Here is a 7,199-nt window from a genome sequence, read left to right as displayed (position 1 = left end):
ACTGTTAAATAATGAGTGAGATCTTTGGAAAAAGATTTCAAAATCAAATCTCATTTTTAAAAGAGAGAGGGAAAAGGGTGCTAACAGATGCTGTTAGGATGCAGGAAAGGACTTTGACCTGAACATAAACAAGGTTTTGAAAATTTTAATGAGGACTGGAAGAAGTGTCAATGCAGAAAACTTTCTGAGAAAAAGTTAAAAACCCAGCCCAGACCAACTGATTGAAAAATCCCTGAACAGCTGTCAAGAATGGCCTGTGTCAAGACACAGGGCCAAATGGCATTAAAAACAAATTCTGTCCATATTTTGAAGGATAGAAAAACGCTATGCAGGGCTGGAGATGTGGTTCAAGTGGGGTAGTGGCTGTGTAGCAGGTGCAAGGCCCTGAGTTCCACCCGTCCACCCCAAAGCTATGCCATCTAAAGTCGTTAACAATCCAAAAGCAAAGGAAAAAGCTCAAGTTTTCTCCATGCTTGTATGATGCTCACTTTGCACACTACAAGACCAGCACACAGACCAGGGAGCCACAATCCTAGTTGAAAGAAGTCAGAGCACCTGCTTCACCCCACAAACCAGCCAGAACAGGTGAAGGCGGGGAGACAGGGCACAGGTTAGCCACTCCAGGGCTGTGGGAGCTAGGAGGAATGAGAAACCGTTTTCTTTTAAGGTTGATGCCTCTGCACTGATGGTGGCTACAAACTCTATGACTATAATAAAAACCATTATGCTGTAAGTGGGCAAAACTTTAACATGTGAAGTATTCCTCACTAAGGTTGCTACTTTAAAAAAAAAAAAAAAGAAAATTACACACAAATTTCACCAGTCCATGGAGTTAAAATTTTTAGCTAAAATACTAGCAATGAAAACACCATAGCCAATTAGTGTTTATTCTAAAAATACCAACATGGTTCCATTCTATTTAAAATAATTAATAAATGAGGACTGGGGATGATGGAGCACGCCTATAATGTCAGCTACTCAGGAGGCAGAGATAGCAAGAGGATTACAGTTTGAGGCCAGCGTGGGGAAAAAGTTAGTGAGACCCCATCTCAACCAACAAGCAAAGCATAATGGTGTGTCCTTGTCATTCTGGCTGTGTGGGAGGTATTTACCCTGCACAAACATGTGAGCTTAACCTGAAAAATAACAAAAGCAAAAAGGGCTGAGTGTGTAGCTCAAGTGGTAGAGCGACTGTGAGCAAATGCGAAGCCCTGAGTTCAAATCCCAGTACTGCCAAAAAATTAGTAAGTCAAGAGAAGAATATGTAACTGCTTAAATATATGCCAAAAAGCACTTGAAAATATTCAATATAGTCCTAAGAAAAACCCCTAGTAAATTAGAAAGAAAATTTCTCTAAGCTGACATCTACTTAAAACAACCAACCAGTGTTAGTCATAATGGGGTAACACCTGAGGCATTTCATTAAGTCAGGAATGAGATGAAGATCTATCATCATCAGTGCTCTTCAGACTGCAGTTAAGGCAAAAGAAAAAGTTAAATATAATGACAGGAAGTAAAAAAGGCTAAATTACACTCACTTGCACATAATGTGATTATCAACCTGGAAAAATTAAAAAACAAGAAAATCAACAAGAGTTATTAGAACTCATAAAGGAGCTTGCAAAAATAACCAGTTGTTATTTCTGAAAAATTTTTCAGTGAAGTAGAGCCGGCATGCAAGTCTCAAGAATTCAACTCAAGCCGGGCACCACTGGCTCACGCCTGTAACCCCAGCTACTCAGGAGGCAGAGATCAGGAGGATCACAGCTCAAAGCCAACCCAGGTAAATACTTCAAGGGACCCTATGTAAAAATATCTAACACAAAACAAGGGCTGATGGAGTGGCCAAGTGGCAAGCACCTGCATAGCAAGTGTGAGGCCCTGAGTTCAAAACCCATTTCCACCAAAAATAAATAAATAAATAAAAGACCAGCTCCCTAGAATCTCTCTTCTGCACTCTCCTGCTCACTCTTTACCCTGAGGTGATCTGACTTCCAATGATGCAGGCTAATTTTATTTTATTTTTTCAGTGGTACGGGGTTTGCACTCAGGGCTTTGCACTTAATTTTATTTTTGAACTACAGTAATGAGTTATTATTGACAAACAGAAAGCTGCACTGGTATCTAATGTATAAAACTTGATGAGTCTAGAGCTGAAATTCATATAAAATTCAAACAGCATGCCCTTAATTGTGCCTTGGGTTCCTGTATCAATGTCATGTTGGCAAGATGTACATGCCGGTCATTTTGAAAGGTGACATTCGGGTCCTCGGATAATCACAGAAAATAATGCAGCCATAAAACAAGAACTGGGTACCACAGCAAAAGATCAGTACATAATCAAAAAAGAACTCTTGAAAACTAAAAGTGCAAAAGCAGTGAGAGAATGTTTAGAAAACAACGTAAAAGAAATTTCCCTCAATGTGTAATCAAAAGACAAATAAAAACAAAGGTAAAAGAATTAAAGCTGGTAGAATGGCTCAAGTGGTAGAGCACCTGTCTAGCAAGCATGAGGCCCTGAGTTCAAACTCCAGCACCACCCAAAAACAACAACAAAAAAATACAATAAAAAAATAAAATTAAAGAACCAATCCACAAAGAAGTTTCACATCCAAACAAAAGGATTTCAAAAATGGAAAGGATTTCAAAAATGGAGACCACATCCATCCACACAGGAAGGGCTGTCAACAACATGCAGGAATTTTCAATGGAATGTTCCATTAAAATGTTCCAATAAAAATAAATTTACTCCAAAGCATACCATCCTGAAAAAAAGGATTTCAAATGAGAAATGGACAAGTCACATTCATTCAAAGAAACAGGAGACAGAATGGCTCTGGGCTTCCCAGTAACCACATTTTCAAAAAACAATAGAAAATCATTTCAACTTCTGGAAGAAAAACCATTGTAAGTTGGAAGCAAGGATACAGAAATTTCCAGGCATGCAAGAACTGAAACCAAGATAGACATCAATCAAATGAGAAAATAAATATGAGATTGAGGATACAGGAGATGCACCACAGGCAAGAGATGGAAGGAATCCCAGGCTTACTGCTAGAGGCTGAGTTCTGATGAAAGGGGCTGGAGCACTCAAAAATCTTTTATGGAGACAAATCAGATAGCTATCTACAGTGGCTAAGAGAATTGAGAAGGAATTCATACATGTGAGAGACTCCAGGGTTGAATTAATGAAAAGTATATAGAAAACAAACAAACACAAAGGCAATGATTAAGCCTAGGAAAAACAAAAAGCTGTTCTCAAAGGAAACATAACCAAAGTATTTCATGTGGATAAACTGTAGTCATGATAAGTTTTGAAACTGATGTAAAGATTATAATGTAACGAAAACAGATCGGGGAGGGTGGTATGAAACAGTATTTGGTTTTGTTCCAGTTTCTTGGAATCTGTGGTAAGAATATTTTTGGTTAGCCAATGACACAGATGAGTCATGGCTGAGGAGTTCTTAGATAGCTTCAGGATGGGGGCTGGTGCCAGAAAAATCAAGCCATGATGAGAAGGTTGAACTCTTTGGCACCCTCTCCCTCCTCATTTCTAGAGAGAGATGCTGAGCAAGAGGTTGAGTTCAGTTACTAATGGTTTTGTTACTCATGCTGAACTAATGAAACCCCTATAACACCTTACTACGAGATGGGGTGGGGGTCCACAGTTTCTCTGGTGGTGACCTGGGAGATGATCATGGAAGCACCTCCCACCTCCACCCTATCTAGGTGTCTCTTCACTTGAATGTTTCCGAGTTGTATCTTTTGTAATAAGGTGGTACATAGGGCCCAAAGCAGTTTCTTGAGTTCTGAGTCATTCTAGCAAATGATCAAACCTGAAGGGAGGTTGTGGGAAAGCCTGCATTTGCTGCAGGTTGGACAGAAGTCTGGGTACTCTCTGGAGACCTGACACTTGCAGTGATGACTAAAGTGAGGGCCGTCTTGTGAGACTGAGCCCTTAAACTCTGGGGTGTTAGTGTCGGAATTGAACAGAATTGTAGGAAGCCCAAATTAGTGTCAGAGAACTGCAGAACCAGTACTGTGAGAAAAACCCTCGGGAAGGAATGAGAAGTATGTGTCAGGGAGGGGCAGGGGCGAGATCTTTTCTCTCATAGAAAACTCAGTCACATCTAAATCTCAAAAAACAAGATGCAGAGAGAACGGGAAGTATGTTATTTAGAGATACGGAGGAAAACAGAAAGACCATTTAAAAGAAAGCGGAGCCTGGCTTCCAGAGAGTGGGTAGAGCCTTGTAGGAAATGTATTTGAGTGCTTAAACATGTATGAATAAAACTTTTATGAAAGTTTCAAAAATGTAAAATATGTAAGATACTCATAAAATATTAACAGCGGTTATCATTGGGTGGTGTGATTATGACTGATTATCTAATACTCTGTTGTATTTTTAATTTTTACAATGAATATTAAATTTGCAATGAATATAGTATCAACTCTACAATGAATACATAATTAAAAGGAATTTTTACAATATGGTTTCAAAAATTCTTAGTCTCCCCTCTTGTTCTTCTCTACTGGGCTGGAAGACAGCATCTGGACTAAGAGCAAGGCAGAAAACTCATTCATATTTCATCCCTTCCTGAAGGCCCATAGACAAATTATAGAGCTCTAATTTCATGGCTGTCAGCCTTGGATCCTCCCTCCTTGTATTCTTTAGGATTTGAAGTCTCTGCAGTTTCGAGTTTCTTCAAGCAAATATTCAAGTTCCAGAGATGACTACAAGATTTAGGAAATTTTTTTCCCTTGTGCACAGTAAAAAAAAAAATACTGTATGGTCTGGGTGTGGTGAAGCATGCTTGTAATCCCAGCTATTTAGGAGGCAAAGGTAGGAGGAGCACAGTCCAGGAGGGCTGGCAAAGTCAGCTGAGACCCTACCTGAAAAACAAACTAAAAGGAAAAGGGCTGGAGGTGTGGCTCAAGTGGTAGAGCGCCTGCCAGCAAGTGTGAGTTTAGTTCCCAGTACTGCAAAAAAAAGAAAAAAAGAAAGAAAATACAACGGGGTTTGATGGAGGAGAATATGAGTGTTCTAAATGTATTAACATTTACAATCAACCCTTCCACCATCCAGTTCCTTGGGGATTAGGCTGGGGAGGATCAAAGTCAGCAGCTGGAGTTGAGAGGAAGTGTGGACCACCAGAACAGAAGACTGTATTCAAAGGTTCCAGCCATTTGAAACCAGAGCTACAGGGATCTGAGTCCCAGAAATCCAAAGGAGCTGGGGTGCCGGGTTTTGCCAGGCCAACAAAGCAGGATTCAGAAACATGGCACAGTGCCAAACTTCCAGGAGTCTGGGATATACCCAGGACTGCCTGCGTCCCCTGAAGGAGGGGCTGGCAGCAGGAAGAAAAGTTCCTGGTGATGAGAAAGCCAGGATGCTTTTATAGGACACACTGTAGAGTGGACACACTGACCTAACAAAGACTTTGATGTCAGAGTCCTGAGATCAGCCCTGAAAACCAAGGCTAGCTGGCCCAAGACCTGCTGATGGCTTCTCAGCACACAACGTGGGAGTCACTTCTAGGCCACCCCCTGCCCAGGACACCTGCTGGAGCTGTGCGTGTAGATGAGAAGGTGAGGAGGCAGGGAAGGGAACTGCATGCAGCAGAGAAAAGACCAAGTCTGCGGAACTGAGTACAGGATGATGGAAGACACAGGTCCTGTGACCATGCCCAATGAAATCTAAGAAGTGGATTTGCAGCGGAGCCTGCCCTTCAGAAACTCCTTCTCTTTGTTTTGGAAAAGAGGTCACAGTTGGAAAACTGTTCCTGCATTGCTTTTTGGGCTATGTGACCTGCGCTCTAAGATGCAGGTTGGGTGACTGCCGTGTTTCTTTGATTCCTTTACTTCTTCCTTTGAGCGATGATGGACAGCCGGGTGTGGTGGCTCACACCTGTCATCCTAGCTACCCAGGAGGCAGAGATCAGGAGGATTGAGGTTCAAAGCCAGATCGGGGAAATAGTTCACGAGACCCTATCTTGAAAAACCCTTCACAAAAAAGGGCTGGTGGAGTGGCTCAAGGTGTAGGCCCTGAGTTCAAACTGCAGTACTGGAAAAAAAAAAAAAGGAGAGAGAGAGAGAGAGAGAGAGGGAACTGATGGCTAAACTTGAGTTTTCCATCTAAGGTTCTGTGGGACGCAAGGAAGGGAAAGGCAGGTGGTGAGAGTGACTGCTGACATGTTTCTACCCAAAGGGAGACAGGTGCAGTCCACTGAGGTTGGTACAGAAGGCCGAAGTGGCCTCCTGCCCCATTTTCCCTGGGGACTGTGGAAGGAATCTGCCCCACAGATGGCCACCATCTGGGAGTGCACTCAACGCTCAGTGTCGCCGCCGTGCGGCAGGAGGTCCTTCAGGTCGTATGCTTGGTTGCTAAGGGAGGAAGGTGGAGGCAGAGCTGGGGGCCAGAGCAGCAGTTCACAGCTCTTCTTGCTAGGTGACAGGGACAAGGTGGCTGAGGCCCACAAAAGTCATGGCGAACTCAGTCAGAGGGGCTTTAACCAAACTCAGGTCAGGTTGCAAGTTTGGCCAGCTGGAGATGTCTGGCAGGAATGACAGCAGCGCAAGGAGTGGCCAGCTGGGCCAGGCACACTGCCCAAAGAGAAGGAGGGATGTCACATGCAAAGACCCTGAGGCCTCAGAATGCTTGGACACAAGCTGGAATCTGTCTGTCTGTCCCTCCACACCCTCACTCAGCCCTCCTAGGGAATCTGGGAGCAGGTAGGAGGAAAGCTGAGAAATTCCAGAGGCTGGGCATCCTTCCTGAAGAAGCTGGGCACTTCCAAAAGGATAGTTTAAATTCACAAACTGAACTAAGGTGAATTTGTTAATGGCGCTGGTGCAGTCTGTGATCAGAAGAGTCCAAATTTTTTGTGACCGCGTGGAAGAATCCACAGCAGGACACGTGGGTGTCAATGGAGTTTATTAAAAGTTAGGGAAGGGAATGACAATGGGGCATGGTGGACGCAGGTAGAATGTGGAGGCAGAGAGCGTGCTTTTCTTTCTCAGGTACTTTTAAAACTTAGCTAATCTAGAGGACAGGAGGAACCAGGTGCTTCCCATCCCATAATCAATGAGGGGGGAGGGGCACGCATTCCCAGCCAGGTGAGGGTGGTTCCTGACCCAGAGCATGGCTCATATGAGACGTACTATTTCTCTGAGTCCCAAACTTTCCCTAATTCTAGCCT

General features: G+C 43.2%; 1 protein-coding gene across 6 annotated transcripts in view; it reads right to left on the bottom strand.

Moving 5' to 3' along the window:
* Galnt17 (polypeptide N-acetylgalactosaminyltransferase 17) overlaps nucleotides 1–7,199 on the bottom strand; it is a 433,611-nt gene that overhangs the window by 185,341 nt on the left and 241,071 nt on the right. The gene's annotated exons all lie outside the window — the stretch shown is intronic.

This window comes from Castor canadensis, chromosome 6 (assembly GCF_047511655.1).
Source record: "Castor canadensis chromosome 6, mCasCan1.hap1v2, whole genome shotgun sequence".
NCBI lineage: Eukaryota > Metazoa > Chordata > Mammalia > Rodentia > Castoridae > Castor > Castor canadensis.
The sequence above is the reverse complement of the archived record's forward strand: the minus strand, read 5'-3'. Positions and strand labels throughout refer to the sequence as shown.